The sequence below is a fragment of the Microcaecilia unicolor genome, chromosome 3 (assembly GCF_901765095.1).
Source record: "Microcaecilia unicolor chromosome 3, aMicUni1.1, whole genome shotgun sequence".
NCBI lineage: Eukaryota > Metazoa > Chordata > Amphibia > Gymnophiona > Siphonopidae > Microcaecilia > Microcaecilia unicolor.
This window is the reverse complement of record NC_044033.1, coordinates 423938936-423963389: the sequence shown is the minus strand read 5'-3', so window position 1 is coordinate 423963389 and position 24454 is coordinate 423938936.

Below are 24454 nucleotides of genomic sequence, written 5' to 3'. Positions count from 1 at the left end.
TACAAGTTCCCTTACAGAATATACTTAGTTGTTTTACTGTCACTTATGTGTTCGACATGGTCAGCCATAGTATTCTACTGAACATTCTAGAATACTTCGGAATCGGAGGAACTGTACTGAATTGGTTTCATAGCTTTCCTTACCACCACTACTACTACTTATTATTTCTAAAGCGCTATTCTTAACTACAAGAACATATCAGGTGATATCAAAATCGATTATATCATCACTATGGAGACCTGAATGTGGAGTGCCTCAGGGATCGCAGCTTTCACCAATTCTATTTAACTTAATGATGCTACCACTGGCCAAATCATTATCCAATCAATGCTTAAACCCATATATATATGCTGATGATGTCACGATATACATTCCATTTAAAAATGACTTACCAGAAATCACAGATAAAATCATTCACAGCTTCCAATTAATGAACTCCTGGGTGGATGCTTTCTAACTAAAGCTTAATGCAGAAAAGACACAATGCCTTATCCTCTCATCGCAATATAACAAAACCAATTATACCAATATAAAAACACCAAACCACACTCTTCCTGTTGCAGACACCCTGAAACTCCTGGGAGTCACAATTGACCGAAATCTCACCCTAGATAGTCATGTGGGAAAACGTAATAAAGAAGATGTTCCATGCAATGTGGAAGCTTAAAAGAGTGAAACCTTTCTTCTCAAATGAGGTATTCCACAATTTGGTGCAATCACTGGTACTAAGCCATCTGGATTACTGTAATTCCATTTTTGCCGGATGCAAAGCACAAACTATTAAGAAACTCCAGACAGCCCAAAACACTGCAGTTAGACTTATATTTGGAAAAGCGAAATATGAAAGCGCCAAACCCCTCAGAGAAAAATTACACTGGCTCCCACTAAAAGATCGAATTACATTCAAGATATGTACCCTGGTTCATAAAGTAATTCATGGAGAAGCCCCGCCATATATCTCAGACCTCATAGATGTACCAGCAAGAAATACAAAATACATCACAAACTTTTTTAAACCTTCATTATCCCAATTGTAGAGGTCTCAAATACAAATCAATATATGCATCTAGCTTCTCCTATATCTGCACATGACTATGGAATGCATTACCAAATTCTATCTTCACTTCAATTCGCCAAATCACACTTCTTGGTATAACTTTTGGGATGCTTTTAAGGCGTTTATCAGAGGGGAAATAATAACATTTACAGCCTCTAGAAATAAAGAATTAAAGAAATATTGGAATTAGAAAAATACAATAAAATCCTTACAACTAGCACATACATGTGACACTAACAATTTACTCATATTAGAAGAGCTTAAAGCATCCAAACTCAAATATAATACCCTATTAGGTACTAAAGCTAGCAAAGATATTTTCAATAACAATGCATTATACTACTATGAAGGTAATAAAGCAGGACACCTACTAGCCAATTACCTGAAAACCCATAAAGTAAAAAACTCCATCTCTTTTAATCAAAGATGAGAATAATGTTCCCTTAACAAATAATATAAACATAGCAAATAGATTCCAATCTTTCTATAAAGACTTAAATACTTCAGACATTGATGTTGAGTCATTAAATTATGATTTTTTTAGAAAAATTAGACTATCCCACCATCTCAGTGGAAGATAATAAGATGTTTTCAAAAAAATCACAGTGGATGAGATTAACATTGGTATCCAAAGCATGGCGACAAAAAAGGCACCTGGATCAGACGGATTACTGATTGAATTTTATGCAGCGTTTAAAACCATACTATCTCCAATTTTATGTGATTATTACAATTACATGATAGAAACTGGTAACATCAGGGGCTCTTTTACTGAAGCCAATATTATTGTGTTATTGAAACCTGATAAAGATCCCAGTCTAGTGCAAAATTACAGGCCACTATCTTTAATAAACTTAGATGCCAAGATATTTGCCAAAATTATCGCAGAGAGAATACAACATTTCTTACCTAAAATCATACACCCAGATCAAACTGGTTTTATGAGTGGAAGATCTTCTTCAGATAACACAAGAGGTTTTTCAAATATATTAATACATGGTCAAAAAACCTCAGATCCTTTGGTTGCAATAGGACTAGATGCTGAAAAAGCATTTGACCATGTAGAATGGCCATATCTGTTCAAAGTACTGCAATGGTATGGTTTATCTGAAGACTCAATTAATATAATTAAGGTCCTGGATACTTCTCCAACTACATGTATTCAAATAAATGATGTAATATCTAAACTTTTACATCAACAAGAGGCACTAGACAGGGTTGCCCCTTATCTCCATTATTATTTAATCTAGCTCTTGAACCATTATTAACAGCTATTCGTCAACATCCCCTTATTCATGGTGTTAAAATCGGTCAACAAAATATTAAATTAGCTGCATATGCAGACGACGTTCTACTATTCACCTCTCCTTCCTCAATACCTCACATTCTGTGTTTAATCTCTAAATACGCTGAAATATCTGGTTATAAATTAAACACCACAACAACTAAACTTCTGCCCATAAACTGTGTTCATCTGAAACATGTTATTCAACAATATAATTTTCAATGGAATGAAAATCAAATTAAGTACCTGGGAGTTCTTTTCGGCCCCACTATTGAAGATACTCTTAAATATAACTCTGATAATATAATTAAAATTACTGAAAGATTAACTCAAAAGTGGTCCCCTTTGAGGCTTAACTGGTGGGGTAGACTAGAAACTATAAAAATGATGATAGTGTGAAAAATTAACTACATTCTTAGCATGCTCCCTGTGCTACTAAACCCCTCAATATATAAGAAATTTGAAGCTAAATTAATACAATTTTATGGAGTAATGAAACACCTAGAATATCTGTTAAAAATTGAAAGCCTGCTCACTAAAAGGTGGTGTCAACTTCCCTAGTTTCTTTGAATATCACATATCCTTTCTATTAAAACAAAACTCAGCATTTATGTATGATAAGGAACAACACAACACCTCATCATGATTCCATATTGAACTACTAAAGCAACCAGATACACCTACACATTTCTTTCCTTGGTCTCAACAGATTACGGTTTCTTCCAATGTTTTGTTCAAAACTCTTAAAACTGTTTTCAAAGAACTTGATTCAGTTGTTAAACATCCCTTAATACATTCCATTTACATTCCAATTTGGAATAATCCAAAATTTAAAATTAACAATTCTTGTATCAATTGGACTACTTGGAAAAAGGCTGGCATTTGGTCCCTCAATGATGTCATAAAAGATCATACTTGGCTTACCTTTTCCCAATTATGTACAAAATATGGTCTCACAAGTTCTCAATACTATAAATGGATTCAACTCAAACATTGTATAACTAATATCTTAGACATAAGTAAATTAACTACTGAGTATCCCACCTGCTGGCAACTTTGTAAGTCTTTTATGTCTTCCAAAAAAGTCGAATCTAAATGGTACAAAATACTTCAATTAGCTAAATTCAGTCTGCCAACTAATCCCATGCAATCATGGGAACACGATCTAAACGTCCAACTAAATGAAAAAGAGTGGAAAAAATTTTGGTTCAAAACTACTCATACCACCAATTCAGCGTCCATTTCCCAATCCATGTTTTACTTGGCACATAGGGCTCTATGGACTCCAGCTAAACTCGCCAAGTTGAACACAACAAAAACAAAAAACAATATGAATAAATGTTGGACATGTGAAATGGATGTTAGAAATCTTAAACATATTATTTACTCTTGTCCATTCATTCAAGAATATTGGAACTCTGTATGGGACACAGTATCATCTACTTTGAATATCCAAGACGCTTTATCATATAATATAGTCATATTTGGATCTCTAATGGTACAATCACCACTAGACAAATATCAAGCACAACTATTGGACTTACTGTTACATCAAGCCTTAAGAACCCTTTTCTTTTGTTGGAAAGACCTTTCCAAAGTAACTTATTTAACATGGTGGAATTCTGTGTGTATATTAGCTAAATATGAATATGCTGCGGCTGAAAAATATAACTCATTTGTTAAGTACAAAAAATACGGACTCCTTTACTAGATCAACTACACAATAATCCAATGGCGTTCCTAGGGGGGCTGACACCCGGGGCGGATCGCCGATGCAACCCCCCCCCCCCCCCCCCCCCCGGTGCAGCGTGCCCCCCTGGGCGAAAGAACCCCCCGGGTGCACGCCGCTGGGGGGTGCCGCGCGCCTGTCTGCTTCATTCGTTTCCATGCTCCCTCTGCCCCGGAACAGGAAGTAACCTGTTCCGGGACAGAGAGAGCACAGAACGAACGTAGCGGACAGGCGCACGGCACCCCCCCAGTAGTGTGCACCCGGGGCGGACCACACCCACCCCCCCTTGGTACGCCACTGCAATAACCTCTCTCAGAGTTGAACTTCTGTATTACTCCTGTGACTACTATGACTTGTTATAGCAATAATCCTTGTCTAGCCTTAACTTGAACATTTATACTGATGCTTTGTCATTGTTAACCTGTTGTGTTGGCTAATTGTATTTATTTTAGCCATTATGTTATTTTCTATAAAACACAATAAAAAATATTGGAACTAAAAAAAAGTCTCTTTGCCTTCCTTATCAGCGCTTTGCATTTGACTTGCTATTCCTTATGCTATTTCCTATTATTTTTAATTGGTTCATTCTTCCAAATTCTGATGGATTTTCTTTTATCTCTAATAGCTACCTTTTCTCACCTTTTAACCATGTTGGCTGTCATTTGGTCTTCCTTCATCCTGTTTTTTAAATATGGGCATCCAGGCGGTACTTTGTGTAGTACCGCAAGCTGCCATGAGAGGTCATGACAGCCATTTTCCCGAGGCACCGCAAGGAGCAGGAGTGAGGGAGCTGTACTCCTGCCCCCAACAACCCTGCTGGACCACCAGGGATGTAGGAAAGCCCAAGGTGGGCTTATCTTCACCGTTGGGGGGAGGCGGGATGAAGGGTCTTGCAGGGGGAGGATCTTAACGAACAGGGGAGTAGGGAAGGAAGGAAAAAGGGGACATTGGGATGGGAGAGAGCTTGAGGGCTTTTATTTTTTGAAAAAAAAAAAAAAGTTATGCAGGCCCGAACGGCCCAATATTCAGCCACAGCCACTTAACTGTTATGCAGTGCCGGCTGAATATCGGCCAGGCCCACATAACCTCCGGCAGCCTGTCTGTCCCAAATTATCTCCCGATATTCTGTGCCGGTGCCTAGACATGGCCCCGACACTGAATATCAAGGGATAATTTAGTTGGTGACGATCAGCGTTTTAAAAAATGCTGATCACCACCGGCTGAACATTGGGGGGATGGGTCTATAACTGGAGTATTTTTTATTTATGCATTTAGTTCACACTTTTTTCCATGGTGAGTTTTATTCAGATATGTATTTTCCCTGTCCCTAGGGGCTCACAATCTAAGTTTATACCTGAGGCAATGGAGGGTTAAGGGGGGCTTTTACCAACCTGTGGTAAAAAGTGGCCTCGGTGTGTGCTTATGAGGGTCATTCCCGTGCACTAAGGCTATTTTTACTGCCTTGGAGTGTGCTTACGCAGGTCATTCCCATGCACTAAGGCTATTTTTACCACATTGTAAAATAACTATATTTCCTAATTTTCAATTAATTGCCACTCGCTAATTTTCCCATTAGCGCATGAGCCCCTGTTGCCACTTATTTTGAAGCTGGTAAGGGCTCATGCACTAACCATGCGCTAATTGGTTAGCATGCGGCAATGTAGCTGTGCTAACTGGTTAACACAGAACATACCCATTCTCTGCCGCCTGACTCAACCCCAACATAAAAAAATAAATTTTCCTTTTTAGCATATGGGTGGCACGTGCACATGGGAAAAATTGCCATAGGATGCCTGAGTGCACCCCATGGTATGCCATCTTAAGCTGCAGTAAGCATGTGTTATACTTACTGCATTTTAGTAAAAGGACCTTTAAGTGACTTACCCAACGTCACAAGGAGCTACAGTGGGATTTGAACTGGGCTCCTCTGGTTCTCAGCCTGCTGTTCTTTTAGGCTGTTCCTCAAATCCAGATAAACTGTCTTGACAAAAAGGTTGTTCTAACTTTAACCAGTTACTTATGCAGGTAGCAATCTGACTATCGCTGTTACCTGATATAGTGCTGGTCAAGATATATCTGGATATTCAAAGTCAGTTGTTATCTGGATACCAATACTCAATACTGCTCCCTTCACCATACCTGGATGACTCCACTTGTGCCACCCTTCTATGTTCTTTGGTTCTCTCTCACATGGATTACTGTAATGTCATTTATTCCGGTCTTCCTCAGGTTTCTATCAAGCGACTTCAGACAGTCCAGAACACTGCTATCCAGTTACTCGCCCTTGCTCATAAGTTTGATCTTGTATCTCCCTTGCTTGATCATCATCACTGGCTTACTGTTTCATTTCATGTAGAGTTTAAGCTCCTTACTCTTATTCATAGGGCACTATACACTGGTTTTCCCTCATATCTGTCTACACTCCAACCTGCACCTTGCGCTCAGCCCTCACCTACCACATTTCTCTCCCTCCTGCTGGCTCTTTTCACCTTGAGTCCACTCGGCACTCAACTTTTTTCTGTTTAATCCCTTCCATTTGGAATGCCCTCCCCCCTGTCCTTCACACTGAGCAGTCCTATCCCCATTTTTGGTTGCTTTTGAAAGCCCATTCCTTCTCCTTGGCCTTTCCTGGTTTGGCTGCTGTGCAATCCTAGCCCTCGGTTCTGGAATACTCGCTCCTCTGCTCTCTCTTTGCTCTTGGTTTTGATGGAGTTTCTTTCCCTCTCTTTGTGTATTGTAAACCACTTTGATATTTTATGAAGGGCAGTATATCAAACCCATATTAAACTAAACTAAACTAGAAAATCCAAGGCTGCTGCTGCTATTTAAAAAAATGCTGACTACCATAGGATAAATATTAAGGATTCAGAATGATTTTATACTTCTCCAATGATATAATAAGGGGCCCTTTTATTATAGGGTGTTAAGCACTTAGAGCTAGATTCAATAAAAGGCACCAAGAAAAAATTGATGCTTAATTCTAGTCTATGATCAGCACCCATTATAAAATATCATTGAGTACCGATTTACTCACTCAAATTTGGGCCCCAAGACTTATGCCTGCTGAAGCCAGGTGTAATTCCTGCACCCAATTTGGGCACACCTCCTGGTATTCTGACTTACCCATGCATCTCCCATGGCCACACCCCCTTTTGTGTTATGTGCTATGGGATTTGTTTGCACATAGTTATAGAATAGCATATGGCAAGATGTGTGCATAAATACAAATTGGTGCCAATTGGCACCCAATTATTGGTACTAATTGACTCATTAGCCCATTTAGCTGGGAGCACATCTTGGATCAGTGCCCAACTATTGGCACCAAATTAAGGGCACCATAATCCAGGGGTTAATGTGTCATTCCACGTCACTGCTTTAAAGGGTTTTGTGGTAGTTTGCATGTTTCTCCATGTTAAACTTTGCATTACCGAATTTTTCCGATGGAGTGAGGCAGGGGTGGAGAGTAGGCATAGAAGTATTAGCCAGCTAGCATGTTATACCTACATCCCTGGTAATTTAGGAGCATAAATTTAAAAGCGTAAAGTTAAGAGTGTAAATTTAGGAATGTAAATTTAGGAGAATAGTCTTTGTAGAATGAGGCTCACTGTGTGCTGACTAATGCAGAGTTAACACGGGACCACATGCCACATGCTAAGGGCTAGATTCTGTATATGGCACCTGAAAAATCCACACAGAAAAAAATTACACCTAGGCATATTCTCTAAAGTATGCCTAAAATTTTATAGAATAGACTTAAATTTCCTCGTGGTATATAGAATATGCTGAATGGCTTGCCACGCAACTAAATATGGTCATGTCCATTTAGGCCATGTCTTACTTGGTGTAAATCCCGACACCAAAATTAGGCACAGGTCAGGTGTATTCTATAATAATGTGCATACATTTTAGAAACACCACGCTCTGCCCATGGCCATGCCGCTTTTGAACTCTGCAAATTAGAATTTAGGCGCAAGGTGTTATAGAATACACTTAGGCCTCTGTTTACTAAGGTGCACTAGAGTTTTTAGTGCATCCTAAAACTTAGCACATGCTAAACACTAGAGACACCTATATGGGTGTCTCTAGAATTTAGCGCATTCTAATCATTAGCGCAGATTAAAAACGCTAGCGCTTCTATAGTGTGGCTTAGTAAACAGGACCCTTAGTAAGTTGTGCACATAAATCTCATTTAGTACTGATAATTACTTGTTAACATCCAATTAACAGCGCTGATTAGCTAATTAACCAATTAAGTTATGCACATTGTTATAGAATACGCTTCAGTTTCTGCTCAAATTTTCAGGTGCCATATATAGAATCCAGGGGTAAGTGCTTCTGTGTTTAACAAAGAGCAGGTTTCGCACATTAATCTGAACATTAATGCACAACCTGTAACAAAAAATACTAGGAGCACATCCAGCTCATTTTCTAAAGTGATCGCCGGCCATCTTCTGACACAAATCGGGAGATGGCCACCGATCTCCTGAACCCGGCCATATCAATATAATCGAAAGCCGATTTTGGCCGGGTTCAACTGCTTTCCATCGCGGAGCCGGTGAAACATCAAGTGGGCGTGTTGGTAGGTTAGTGAAGGCAGTACGGGGGCGGGATGGGGGCGTGCTCACGAGATGGCCGGCTTCGCCCGATAGTGGAAAAAAAAAGCCAGGCTTGACGAGCATTTTGCTGGCTTTACTTGGTCCCTTTTTTCACAATGAAGCTTCAAAAAGGAGCCCCAACTGACCAAATGATCACCGGAGGGAATCGGGGATGACCTCCCCTTACTCCCCCAGTGGTCACCAACCCCCTCCCACCCAATAAAAACTTTTTTGCCAGCCTCTATGCCAGCCTCAAATGTCATACCCAGCTTCCCAATAGCAGTATGCAAGTCCCTGGAGCAGTTTTTAGTGGGTGCAGTGCACTTCAGACAGGTGGACCCAGGCCCACCCCCCCCCCCCCACCTGTTACACTTGTGCTGGTAAATGGGAGCCCTCCAAAACCCACCCATGTGAGGGGGGCCAGTGCATTACAAATGCAGGCTCCTCCCACGACCAAATGCCTTGGATTTGGCCGGGTTTGAGATCGCCGACATTATTTTCCATTATGGCCAAAAACTAATGCCAGCCATCTCAAACCCAGCGAGCTCTGACATTTGGCCGGGCCCAACCATATTAGCGAAGAAAAAGATGGCCGCCCCTCCATATAACATAAACATTGCCATCTTGGGACAGACCGAAGGTCCATCAAGCCCAGCATCCTGTCCAACAATGGCCAATCCAGGTTACAAGTATCTGGCAAGATCCCAAAACAGTACAACACATTTTATGCTGCTTATCCTAGAAATATAACAAAATGTTTAAACACACATGAATACAAGTGTATTGCTTCTTCAGCTTATTGAGAGTGGAGTAGTCTCATATGTAACACACGATAAAGATTATTTGATTTTTCACCCAATGACTGGGTGTATTATCTGTGTGTATTGTCTAATCATTGACTGAACCTCCACCACCCTTTGCTAATCTTATATATAAAGATATATTTCTGTTTGTCAATATGCTAACATCTAATTTTATGTAGCACTTAGCTTGAACAAGTTGGTGCTCTTAAAACCCCGACAGGTCCCCGTTTCGTGGTTACTTTCTCAAGGGGGAGTCACCAGTTCTAAAACCAAAAACAAGATGCAGCATAAAGTTACTTACAAAATAGTTACACCCAGTCATTGGGTGAAAAATCAAATAATCTTTATCGTGTGTTACATATGAGACTACTCCACTCTCAATAAGCTGAAGAAGCAATACACTTGTATTCATGTGTGTTTAAACATTTTGTTATATTTTGATGCTCGACAGAGCACAGGCACAATTGTTTGTTTTATCCTAGAAATAAGCAGTGGGTTTTCCCCAAGTCCATCTTAATAATGGCTTATGGACTTTTAGGAAATTATCAAACCTTTTTTAAACCCTGCTAAGCTATCTGCCACATTCTCTGGCAATGAATTCCAGAGTTTAATTACACATTGAGTGAAGAAATATTTTCTCTGATTTGTTTTAAATGTACTACTTTGTCCATAGTATTTTTGGAATGAGTACACAAGCGATTCACATCTACCCATTCCACTCCACTCATTATTTTTAAACCTCTATCATATCTCCCCTCAGCTGTCTTTTCTGCAATCTGAAGAGCGCTAGCCACTTTAGCCTTTCCTCATAGGGAAATTATCCCATCCCCTTTATCATTTTCATCACCCTTCTCTGTACCTTTTCTAATTCCACTATATCTTTTTTGAGATGTGATGACCAGAATTGCACACAGTATTCAAAGTGCGGTCACACCATGGAGCAATACTAAGGCATTTTAACGTCCTCATTTTTGTTTTCCATTTCTTTCCTTGATGTAGCAGTTGATTTGGTCTTGCCATGTATTAAAATCCTACATTATAGCATGCTAAGCCCAAAACTTTGGATGTGAGAATTATTTTCTTAAACATTCTGTGCCTCAGGACATCGCATCAGCAAGGTACCTCTTTTTTAATTCTACCACATCAAGTTACAGTTAAATCATCCTGTTGGATGCAAGCATATAATCTGAAAAGCATTTCATGGACAAAAGAAATGAATTTCTTCAACACAAGAGCCAATTCATGTGTAATGGAAGACAGCTCCAAAGACAAAAAATTCCACAGAAAATAATGTTGACAAGAAGAAATTATGATGTCTGTGCCAGATAAAAATCCATTATATTGATATAGTGGGATAATAAATTCAGCATCAAACATCATATAGTTTTTCGGCATATGTATGGATTCTTTTCACTGGTGCACAACTACTAGAGATGTGCATTTTGGTGTCATTTGTTTTCACTTTAATTTAGTGAGTGCTAACATTTTTATCCTGCACTAAACATTTTAGTACAGTTTATTTTATTTTAATGTCCACTGAAATGAAGATTGCACAATATTTCTTCCTCTTATATGCCAAAATAATACAACAAAAATGTCAATAAAATCAAATAGATAAAACCAGGATGCATCTTTTACTAATATGAGGCATAAACAGTGGCCAAGAAAGAGTGCCAGCTATAGTTTCTGCCAGGCCATAAATAATTTATCATAGGCCTCGATTTTATGGTCTAGCCAAAATATGTCTTTATATTCACCTGACGATGTTCGCATTTTGACTTGAAAGATGTTTCCAGCATCTGCATGGGCTTGATTAAGATAAGCAAAGTGTGAACTTATATTGTTTTATTTTGAGGCTAGTAATTATGGTGCGAGCACAATACACTTTGCAGGAAGAAATATTTTATTTGGACTATAAAACTGAGGCAGATGACAAATGATTAATGTTCTGCCAGAGAAATGTAGCTGGCATTTTCATGACCATTACAGATTGTACTTATATCATTGTCCATTCTATTCTGGCTTCACCTTTTCTGTAAAGAAATATTTACTTACATTACTCTTACGTCTGCTTTCTTTCACCCTCATCCTATGACCTGTTATCCCAGAGCCTCCTTTGTGTTGAAAGAGGTTTGTCTCCTGTGTATTTATACCTTGGAAATATGTAAATGCCTCCTTCATATTCTCCATCCCACCTTTCTTTCAGGATATACTGTACTCGGACAATTTTCAAAAGCCTAATTTCTGTACACAAAACCATTGTTTTATACATTGAACAGCCATCTTTCATATAAAAAAAATTGAGTTCTTATATTTTATTATGATCAGACTGATCCATTTAATATTTGAAGCATGACATCAATGTTGAATCACTCCAAAAGGCTAACTTATGATTGCATATTCTTCTCAATGCAAACTGGGCTTTTTAACAAGCATTCAAGTTATTGTATATTTTCTTACACTTGAATTTATTTATTTATTAATTTAAGGCCATTCATACCCTGCCTTTTGCCGCAGTTGTGCAGCCCCAAAGCGGCTTACAATGAACTCATAAAATAAATAGGTTCCAAGGAGAATAGGAACAGAGAGAGGAAGGGAGGAGGGGAATATAAATACAATCTGAAAACAAAGTAAAAAGTAAGTAGGGAAAGGAAAGCAAAAGAGGGGAAAGGAAAAGGGAAAAAAGGGAAAGAAAGTCTGAAATCAGGTCTTGACTCGCCGAATCTCGGTAAGGCAGGCGAAGAGGATAGTGAGCCAAGAGGATGACAACAGAAGCCCCACTGCATCAATGATCCCAGTACACACCATGGCCTGCAGGGCAGCTCTCCTTAATCCCCAGACGCCAAAACCGCAGCAGTGATCAGTTGGTAAGAAGGGGATTGCTGGCAGGAAACAGCTGGCCGGCGTCGAGACAGGACTCCTCCTCCGAAGCAGGAAGACAGCCGAGGAGGGGAAGCAGCGCCGAAAAACACTCCCGGGTGGCGAGGCTCCAGTAGAGATCAGCTGCGATGTAGAAACTATCGGCCAGCCACAAAGGAAAACGGCGACGAAGATGGACATCGCAGGGAAGGCCCGCCGCGCAGGGACACCAAAGGCCACGGAGACTCGATCGCTGCACTTCATCCTAGGATGCAAGGGCGAACATCGAGGACCATCCATAGGTTCAACGGTTGAGCAGGGAGCCAATGAAACTGAGCCAGCGATCCCAGCAAGGGCTGCAGTGGAGAAGTGGAGGTCAAAAAGCCGCCGGCAGCAGCCATGGACCGATCAGGTGGGCCAAGACTCTGTGAAGCCAAGCGCCACCTCAACAAACAGGACGGGTTGGATCATGGCCTGGCGATGGTTGGGCCGCAGGAAACTAACCGCGGAGATGGCGGTAAGTGCAATGTCCGCAGTCCGTCGAAGACAGAAACTACCAACTAGGTTTCTTGATGCTACACAGGGCAGCACTGGTCAGGTCAGGTCAGGTCATGAATAAGCACCGGTTAAGTAAAGATGTTTCTGGAGCAGACCGTTAAACATCCTGCTTAGTGGCGGCCATTTTAGAATATGCACTAAGCTAGATTTGTATGGAGGATTTAATTCTTTTTTTTTTCTTTTCTTTTTCTGAACTAAAGGATCCTTTTACTAAGCTGCAGTAAGCACTAATGTGTGCTTACTGCAGGTTAAAATCCACTACCTCGGGCCACACTAAGGCGTCTACTACTGTGGAACAGGCAGTATGTGTGCCCAGTGTTAATTGGTTATTGCAGCTGCATCACCACATGCAAATAGGTGGCGGTAAGGTCTCCTGTACTAATTGAGAAATTAGCACATGGCCATTAATACAGAAAATGGGAAATACTGCCATTTTATAGCTGCACTAAAAGTGCCCTCAGCGGGGAAAAGCCCTGTGCTACTGACACTGCAGGCCACATTTTAGCACAGTTTCGTAAAAGGACCCCTAAATTTCTCAACATGTAGCCATAGGTGTGTCAAGCTGTGTTTTAAAAGATTTGGGGCTAGATTCTGTATATCGCACCTCGATTTCTGCAACAAAATCAAAGTGTATCCTATAAAGTATGCTTTAATTTAGGTATACGTTATAGAAGACACCGAGTGCTGCTCTGAGCGACTAAATGTAGTCGTGGTCAATTACGCCAACAAAAACCTGGTATAAATCCCGATGCCTAAATTAGGCACGGAACGGGTATATTGTATAACAACTCACATAGATTTTAGAAACACCCATAACTCACCCATTCCACTTCCGTAACCACACCCACTTTTCAACTATGGGACCTACAATTTATGTGCCACACGTTATATGCACGTTTAGAAAAAAGTGCAAATAAATTCTAATTAATGCCAATTAGTGCTGATAATTGCTTGTTAACATCCAATTATCAGTGCTGATTAACTTGTTAACTAAGTTATGCACATTGTTCTGGAATATGCTTTGATTTCCGCACAGAAATCAAGACATGATATATAGTATCCCGAAGTTGATGTCTTGCAGCGAGCAAGAATGCTACCTAAGTTAAAGCCTGCATATAGATTTTTTGTTATCTGCCTAGAAACACTGGCAGAATATAAATGGCATTATCTTTCAGTGCAGCTGGAAGAAAATGCTGTAGCAAAACAAGAAAAAAAAAGACATTCAAAACAACTAAAACCCAGGTGATGTCAGGAAAACAGGGTCTCAGCTCAAAGACTGTTGCTATGTTCTCTTCATTAAATTAATCAATCCCCAAAATACCACCCTGGATTATGGTAGATTCTACTTTCATTAAGATAATGATAGAGAGACCTCTAAACACACAGTACAAAATATTAATCATGTGAGTTGGAAAAAAAATAATATTTACATTGAAATGCCCCTTATCTAACAATGCATTATATTATTTTATCATGTAGGTAGTAATAAAGAAGCACAATAGAGTGGTGATACTGGTAATTTGATGATGTAATTGCCCATCAACAAGTGTCACCATGCAAACGTCATGAGAACCAATGTGGTTGTGACATGTTAAGGTGGTCATGGTAGCGATAGGGTATAAAATGGCATTAATTATCATTGCTCTGCCTTCTAACTACAAAAGAATCCAAAAGTCAATCTGGCATATGCTGCTGATTGTTGATATTGATATTGATAGAAGAAGCAGGCATGGTACTAGAACCCAAGAAAGGATATAGATTTTTTAAAAATAATAATAATCAGATCAAATAACAGAACAAAGCAAAGTGTATGTCATGCCTTTTGAGCAGCTAGGAGGAGGAACTGGAGGTTGGATCAGGATAGATCAGAGCCATTTACTACAATACGTGTTGTCCCTCAAGGATCTTATCTACCATCTACTCATTTTAGTATGAATTTGCAAATGTTGAAGGAATTATCTTGTAAGGTAAAATTGAAACTTTCTCTTTTGAAAGGGAGAGGGCCACAGATATGGTGAAGTTGGATCTGGAACTGCAGAAGTTGGATCTGGAACTGCAGATTGGTTATTTTGCAATAATATGAAGTTAAATCCTCATAAAACTGAAATTGTATGGACAGGGATTATGGACCCCTGTTGGAAAGGCTCTTCTCTAAGTTCTAGCTCAAGTAATTATCCAATAATGGACAAGATGTACACCGCCTTGGGTTACTCTCTTCATAATGGTGGTTAATAAATCCCCCAAAATAAATAAGGTGAGAAATGTAGGGGTAACCCTTGATTCACAGTTTTCTTTGGAACATCAGGTGTTTCAAGTTGGATCTTGGACCACTTTATCTCAAGGGCCATTTAGACTAGTATGTTGCTTTTGGGGCATTACAATCTTCCTAGAATGGTCCGAGAATTATGCAAAGATGTTACATTGGTATCTACTGGAACAAATGCTTTCTGTTCTACAGGTCTTCAGTAAAATGGTGTGGAAGCCATACTAATACACTTTTAAAGATAATAAGTAGAAATAAAAGACATCATAGAAAAGAAAATAAGATGATATCGTTTTTTATAGATATCATATTAAACATCAACCGGGATGTTACCTCCGTGGACAGCACTTTACAAACCAGAGCACTGTATCAATGGTTTTATAGTGAGAATACATAAAGGAAGTTTTGATAACTAGGAAGATAAGACATTTGAAGTCAAGATGGTGAAATATTTTGACACCCAGCAGAGAGGACGTAACAAAGATCTAGGCTTTCTATCCCATTATAAACCAAAGAATTCTACTGCTTTGTCATCCTCTTAAGTACCATCCATCTTTACCTGTCTCTCCCACCTAGCTCTCCCTGTTTCTCATCTAACCCCCACCTTCTTCCTGTGAGACTGTCATTGGAATGCTTTTATATTTCACTTATGTATACTGATATTTGTCAACACTTGTTCATTTCTGATCTGAAAAAGAAGATATTGCCTTTGAAAGCTAATCAAGAAATGTACTGTTAGTTCAATTAAAAAAAGGTATCATCTTATTTTCTTTTCTGTATTCTGTTTACTTTTAATTTATTACTTCTATAGGTCTGAAACTTTGGAAATTGCTTCCAAATAAATTTTGATTAGAATCTGACTTCATGATGTTCAGGAGACTATTGAAGATCCATCTTTGTTCTTTGTTTATTATAGTTAGTTAGTTAAATATGTATTAGGATTTATTTACAGCCTTTTTGAAGGAATTCATTCATGGCTGTGTACAGCAAGAATAAGTCAAACATAAGCAATAAACAGTAAAAATATTCAAATCAAGGTATGATGTGGAGGGGCATAATCGAACGGGGACAACCATCTCTTAAGGGCGCCCATCTCTAAGGATGTCCCAGCGAAGGGGCGGGGCATCCCGTATTATCGAAAGAAGATGTGCGTCCATCTTTCGTTTCGATAAAACGGTCGGGGACACCCAAATCTCAACATTTAGGTCGGCCTTAGAGATGGTCGACCTAAATGTTGAGATGGTTGACCTTGGAGATAGGCGACCTCGGTTTTCGGCGATAATGGAAACCGAGGACGCCCATCTCAAAAACGACCAAATCTAAGGCATTTGGTCATGGGAGGAGGCAACTTTTGTAGTACACTGGTCCCCCTCACATGCCAGGACACCAACTGGGCACCCTAGGGGGCACCCTAGGGAGCACTTCACAGTGTGCTGAGCCCCCCAAAACCCACTCCCCACAACTGTACACCACTACCATAACTCTTAGTGATAAAGGGGGGCACCTACTTGTGGGTACAGTGGGTTTCGGGTGGGTTTTGGAGGGCTCACATATACCACCACAAGTGTAACAGGTGGGGGGATAGGCCTGGGTCTGCCTGCCTGAAGTGCACTGCACCCACTAAAAACTGCTCCAGGGACCTGCATACTGCTATCAGGGAGCTGGGTATGACATTTGAGGCTGGCATTTGGGTGGGAGGGGGTTGGTGACCACTGGGAGAGTAAAGGGAGGTCATCCTCAATTCCCTCCGGTGGTCATCTGGTCAGTTGGGGCAACTTTTCGAGGCTTCGTCGTGAAAAAAAAGGGACCAAGTAAAGTCGACCAAATGCTCGTCAGGGATGCCCTTATTTTTTCCATTATCGGCCAAGGACGCCATCTCTTAACCACGCCCCCGTCCCACCTTCGGTACGCTGCCGACACGCCCCCATAAACTTTGGTTGTCCCCGTGACGGAAAGCAGTTGACGATACCCAAAATCAGCTTTCAATTATGCTGATTTGGCCGACCCTGAGAGAAGGATGCCCATCTCCCGATTTGTGTCAAAAGATGAGCGCCCTTCTCTTTCGAAAATAAGCCTGATAGTATACTACTTACAATGTCAACACAATATGTAATAAAACATTTTAATAGGCAGCATAGAGTGTAAGGAGAGATGGAACATATAGATAGATTAGTCAGTAACAGGAGTTAGAAAATAAGGGGACTAATTTAAATGGTGTTGCATGTGAAATCAGAAAGATGCTTATCTCATCTAGGGTAGGAGTAGATAAGCATGTCCCTGCTACAGTATGTGTAGCCAATGTCTCTCCTTGTATGCATTTGTGAATAGCAAGTTAGTTACTTTTTCCATTAAAGCCCTGGATAAAGAGCCAATCTTTCATCTACTTCCTGAAGTAGTGATAGTCTAGTGGTGGCAAAGCCTTTCAGGGAGTACATTCTGGAGTGTGGGGGCTACTCTGGAGAAGGTTCGCTGGCAGGTATCAAATCATGTGATGTCCTATCGAGAGGGTGTGGTTAGGGATACTCCTTGGGAGGACCTTAGTAACCTTGGAATTGTGTAGAGGGAGATCATATATATATATAACCTATATCTCCCATAAAGTCTCCAAAGTGGTTTACAACATGTGGAGGGGCATTTTGTCCAAGTCAGAAAATGAACATCCAACTATGTGCATCCCAAGAAATCGCCCAATAACAGAACTAGAGCAATGAACATCCCAAGGCATTACAAAATCATATTCCCAACATACACATGGTCGTCTGAAGATAGTCACCCATTCTTTGTAAAATAATCATCCAAAGCCATAAAAAGGATGGCAAAATGTGAAAGTGGATATCTGCGGGATGGGCTGCATGGGCTGTGACAAGCCAGGATGTCCACTTTTCTGTGCACATGGAACAGCATCCTCTACATTCCTCACATAGAACACAATTTCCACCAGGAGGAAGTCTAATTTTAGCTCTGAGTCCACCCTCTTTGCAGTACTCTCCATGATTCACAGGAGGCAGCTATATAGGAATCATCATGTGGGTATGAAGGCAAATCAGGCGAACCCTTGCAAGGCAACTCTCATCCAGTGCATCTATGTGTCCAGCATCAGAGATGGTCAGTCACTATACATTCCCAGGGTCACCTGCATCTTCAGATTTGGTGGAGTCACCATGAAGCCCCTCCTTTGTCACTATGGTTCCCATATGCATGAAAGGCCAGAACATGTTCTCCAACCTTATATGGAACCCTCTGCATACAAGGCTGAAATGATGGCCTGTACATCTCTATGATTTCCCCCCCTCCCCCATAAACTCAGGCCTGCTGCTCCACACCTACATATACATATGCATGATGGCAGCAGCCCATAAATGCAGAGACTGCAACCATAAGTCCCACATATCATGACTGACTGACTGCATCACCACCTCCTTGCCACAGTGCAGATGTCAACAATGAAGAAGCAAGGCCTTCATATGAATGCTCCAATTGAAGAACAAAAACCAATGGGAAGGACCAGGTGGATGAAATAGGATGAGTAATGACAGATGCTTTATTGGCGAATACTCAGCACAGTTGTGGAACAAAAATTGTAAGAGGACCCAACACAGGCTGTGTTTTACCTAAAAAGACTTCATCATAAGTCATATATCATAACACACTAGAAGTTCCCAACCACGTGGGACAATATAGATTCCAGACCTCAAAAAGTTCACTAAGAAAAGATAGAGTGCTTCTTCCTAACGAAAAACAGTTACTGTTAAATTTACATTTGACACCATTATTCAGTAAGACGTTATCATTGCTTAGGGGTCCTTTTACTAAGGTGTGCTGAAAATGGCCTGCGATGTTGTAGACACGTGTATTGGACATGCGTAGGTCCATTTTTCAGTGTACCAGCAAAAAAGCCCGATTACTGCCCAGTTAGCACCATGCAGAAGAAAATAAATATTTTCTGCCATGCGTATTGGACACACGTAAAAAATGGAATTACTGCCTGGGGTTCGTGGTAGCTGGTCGGTAGTTCCAAATTGACACATATTGGATGCATATAGGTGCCTACGCGCCTTAGTAAAAGGGCCCCTTAGTGCGCTTTTTATGATCTTGACTCTATATTGTCCCACATGGTTGGGAATTTCTAGTGTATTCATAGGCGCTGACTCTGTGGGTGCTGTGGGTGCTCGAGCACCCCCAATATTTTCACCTGCCAGAAGTTGGAAGTTCCCTTCCCAGCCAGCCCGACCTGCCCGGTGCCCGCCCTCTTCTCCCCCAACAGTCCTCTGCCCTCGCCTTCCTGCGTGCCGCCCAGAATTTTAAAAGTCATCTTACCTTGGGGTCCCAGTGGCAGCAGTGAAAGGCGAGCAGACTCGGCGCTTCAGCCTTTCCCTTCTCTCTCAGCTCTGGTCCCGCCCTTGTGGAAACAAGAAATGAGGGCGGGACCAGAGTTGAGAGAGACGGGAAGGCTGAAGCGCCGAGCTTGCTCGCCTTTCACTGCTGCCACCGGGACCCCGAGGTAAGATGACTTTTATATTCTGGGCGGCACGCAGGAAGGTGAAGGCGGAGGACTGTTGGGGGAGAAGAGGTCGGGCTGGGGGTCGGACTGGCACTCAGAGGAGAGGGGGGACCTGGAACTCAGAGGAGAGGGGCCTGGAACTCGGAGGAGAGGGAAGGGGGGCCTGGAACTCGGAGGAGAAGGAGGGGGCATGGAACTCAGAGGACAGGGGGGCCTGGAACTCTGAGAAGAGAGAGGAGGGGGAGAGGGGGAATGCACCACCTGTAAAAAAAAAAATCAACACCCCCAATCATTTTGAAAAGTTGGCTCCTATGAGTGTGTTATGATATAGGACTCTTGATGAAGACTTGTTAGCTGAAACACAACCTGTGTTGGGTCTGCCTCGCCTACAATTTTTGTTCCACAACTGTGATGAGTTTTTGCCAATCAAGCATCTGTTATCATTCATCTTCTTTCATCTGCCTGGTCCTTCGCACTAGTTTTTGTTCTCCAATTGGCTTTTGTGGGAGTGGTTAGTTTTCTTTTCTTCTTCTGGACTATGAGTGCTCCAAGCCATCCACAATCACCATGTGCAAACTGCTCACCTAAGGCCAGACAGGACCTCTGGCTATGCAGTAACTGTACACTCTCTAGCAACTCCCCCAAAATGGCTGACCTGTGCGTCTTGGCCTGTCTCAGGAGCATAACAAAATATGTCATACGGGAATCTGGTCTGTAAAGCTAAGAAGGGCCACTACTTGAATCCTGTCCTCTCATACTTGTGTTTTGCAGAGGTTCTGGGCTGAACTGGGACCTGGAGGTGATAAGGTGGCACTGCTGTTGCATATGGAGAGAGATCAGACCTTTCATCCAGCATATCAGGCAGCACCTGATAGAGGAAGGTGAATAACAACAACATAGCAGCACAATAACAGCCTTCTCCTGGAGCAATGAATATGTATACAGTAACCTTCAATACAGTGTGGCCACAACCCCCACATCCACTACAATGTGTTGCAGCTAACACAAAACCATTTATAAGACATGTAAAGGGCAGGTGGATAGAATGTACCCCAGTATCTTTCTGTGGTCAGAATCAAAGCCCTGAACATGTCACATACAGGTACATATCACAAAGCAGTAGCTATGGTAGGGAAAATTATATATGTATTTTTCAGTGATCCAAATTCCATGTTTGGGATTTTCTAAAAATCTGAACAACATTATACTGATAATTTACCCATGTAAAGTTATGTGGTCACCATGCCCCTGAAAATTGGGCTTGGATTTCTCTTGCTAAAGAATAAGTTAAAGAGGCATGGGCAAAATTTACTTATTCAATAAAAAGGTATTCATTTTACAGCAAAATATGTTTTTTCTCCACAGAATTTAAATCATTTCTAAGCCAGAAAAAAAAATCACCAGCAAGGCTAGAAAACAAGTGAACAAAATGTTTTCCAGAAACACTTTATCAAAAATATCATTATGTCAAAAACACTTGATGCATTTTGTTCTTTAAATTAATCTGTCAAACATTTCAAATTTTTCAACCACATTTCTTTACTCAGACAAATCAATTCCTTAGCTGTACTCTATATTGATTCCTAAAGGAACATTTTCAGGCCAGCTCACATGTATATTATGTACAAATTTTTAACTCAGTCACCTGTACAATTCTTTCTTTAAATGTTAAAGATCAGATAAATTTCTATAATGTCACCCAATCTATCATTCTTTAGAGTGTAAATACACAAACAGGTTTGAAAAATAGGTTTATGAAAATATATTGATATAAATTACAAATTACGTAAACAGGAAGTTACATAACTCTTTATAGTTGCCATTGTTCTCTTAACTGTATTCTTTTTTCAGTAGAGACACAAGCAACAAACTATAACTACTTTATTTCAGATTAAATTGTGCCATGAATTACTGTAAAGCTCCTTCAAGCTTTCTATAAATGGAGGGCTGATATTCAAAGATATTTAAGGGGGCAGGAGCCTCTTCTGCCCGCTTAAATTCCTTCCTGATGCCCAAGTGGGGATATTCAGCAGCACTTAACCTGAAAGTGTCGCTGAATATCCCCACAGTCCGCCCAAACAAAAAGTGGACAGGTTAGGGGTGGCACTGGGGAGGAGCATTACTCACATAGCTAAGTGGATTAATTTAGGACAGCTCAAGAGCTGTCCTAAGTAAGGCCACTTAGGTATGTGGGTGCTGACACTGAATATTGCCAATACCTGCATAACTTTAAAAGAAGAAGCCCCCCTGCTGTCATAGTAGTCCCCCCTGGGCCTAGCTGTCTAGCTGTAGCCCTAGTGGTCCAGCGGTGGTTGTAGGGGACAGGAGTGTAGCCACCTCGATCCTGCCCTTGCAGTGGCTATCCAAAATGGCTGCCGTGACCTCTCATGGCAGTTCACGGTACAAAGTAGGCCCCAATTAACCCCCCCCCCCCCCCCCCAGATCTTCATTGCTCCATTTGGGGGTCTTTTACTAAAGCTTAGCTCGAGTTATCAGCAGCAAGGCCAATTTTATTCCTACGGGCCCTGCTGCACATAACTCAAGCTAAGCTTTAGTAAAACACCCCCTATTTTATGATTCTATAAACATTCCGTATAGTCTTTAAAATCACCCTCACATCAGCATATAGCACTTTCAAGATGGTGATCTTTCTCCTGAGGCAGATACTTGGGAAATAGGGCCTCTGTTGAAAAATTCTACAACCCTTTAGTTGGGACTGCATGAGTATTATTAAAGAGTAACAGTGAAAACTTCAGCGATAAGTGTTTGGGATTTTTATATGATTGCAGCAATTTTGATTCGGAATGACTATATGGAACTGCTGGGGGTTTGGTCCTCTCTCAAATAACCTGTTTTCCACTCTGTGCACGGACCCTGAAATAATTTAAAATTTACAAGATGGATTTACAAATTTGAAGTGCATGAAAAACTAAAGATAAGACGTGGAGCTTTTTTTCTGACCTATGACTGGTATAGCTTCTACCCTAACACACCATACAGTCAGGATTAGTGGGGAGCTATAGCTCTGAGGTCCTTTTTCTCCACATTTGTTTTTTGTGGATTTGCAAGAGAGGTGCAGGCTAATTTTTGAGCTGTAACATGATTATAGTTTTCTGGGTTTGATGCAGTTCTCTGGTTAAATGTTTGTTTAAATACAGGTGGTTTCAATTACCCCCAATATAAATTGGACAAATTTAACATCAGGGCATGCTAAGGAGCTAAAGCTCCTAGATGAAATCAAGGACTGCTTTATGGAGTAGCTGGGTCAGGAACTAACGAGGTGGAGCAATTCTGGATCTAGGGGCCATTTTACTAGGCTGCATAAGCATCTACACGCACCCAACGTGTGCCAAAATGGAGTTACCGCATGGCTCCTGCGGTAATTTCATTTTTGGTGCATGTCCGATACTCGCATCCAAAAAATCATTTTTATTTTCAGACGCACATATCGTACGCTCACCGTGGCATTTGACGCACATAGGTCATTATCACCTGGTTACCGCACGAGACTTTACCGCTAGGTCAATGACTGGCAGTAAGGTCTCAGACCCAAAATGGACGTGTGGCAATTTTAAGTTTGCCGCATATCCATTTTCGGCAAAAATAGAAAAAAAAGGCATTTTTACAGGTGCACCAAAAATACACGTCTATACTACCGCAGGCCATTTTTCAGCACACTTTAGTAAAAGGGCCCCCTAATGCTTAATGGACAGTACGATCCAATGCAATAGGTAATGGTCCTAGAGACACTTGACAACAGTGGTCATAATATGATCAGAATTTATTTAACAACTGAAGTAAGTACACACAGGAAATACAATACGTTGGCATTTACCTTTCAAAAAGAAGACTATGATAGAATCCGCTTACTTGATATCCCAATGCCTAAAACTATGTGCTTCAATGTACACCAATGAAAATGTGGTGTAAATCCCTGTGCGTAGATTTACGTGGACTAGGCCATTTCCCTGCCCATGACTGTACCCCTTTTGAACTTTAGAATTTAGGCACAGTTTATTACAGAATACGCTTAGCGAGTTATGTGTGTAAATTCTAATTATTGCCAATTAGTGTTCATTATTGCTTGTTAAGTGATGTTAAAAATATGCTGTGAAGTTATACACGTTGTTATGAAATACACTTAGATTTCAGCGTGGAACGCTAGGCTCAATATATAGAATCCAGCAGTTAATGTTTTATTTCCCTTACAATATTCTGTTTTGATTGTTTTTGGAAAAAGCAGTTTAGAAATAAAACACCCAATACTCAAAGGGCCAAATTTTATAAGTATTGCCTAAAAATCGGTGCTGAAAAATTAATATGCTTAGCACGAATCTATATGTGGTATGCATCCTTTAAAGAATTGCATTTAACATTTTTTTTTTATTTTATTTATGCAATTTTTAAATTTCACAAGAAAATATCTTGTTACATGCAACATTAGGTACATTTGTGAAACATGTAGTATAAATATACTTAAAGCAAAGTACAAGGAATTCAAAATAAATCACAATGTCACTACCTTAGACCTCAATGTAAATCTGGAGGAGGAGGAAATACAGATTCAGGGAATCTAAAAGTTGAATAATAATAAACATAGAAAGGCATTAGCCCTAACATCCACCTTCTTCCTTTAATTCTGGTATCAAGACTTGACAATCTTTTTCATGCCTATGCATTCTCTTAATTGATTCGGTACAAAGAAAACATATTTAACGCCCAAGTATTTTACTATGCATTTACATGGATATGCAAGCAAAAAGGTTGCACCCAGTGACCTCGTTTCTTCCCTCAATGCCAGGAA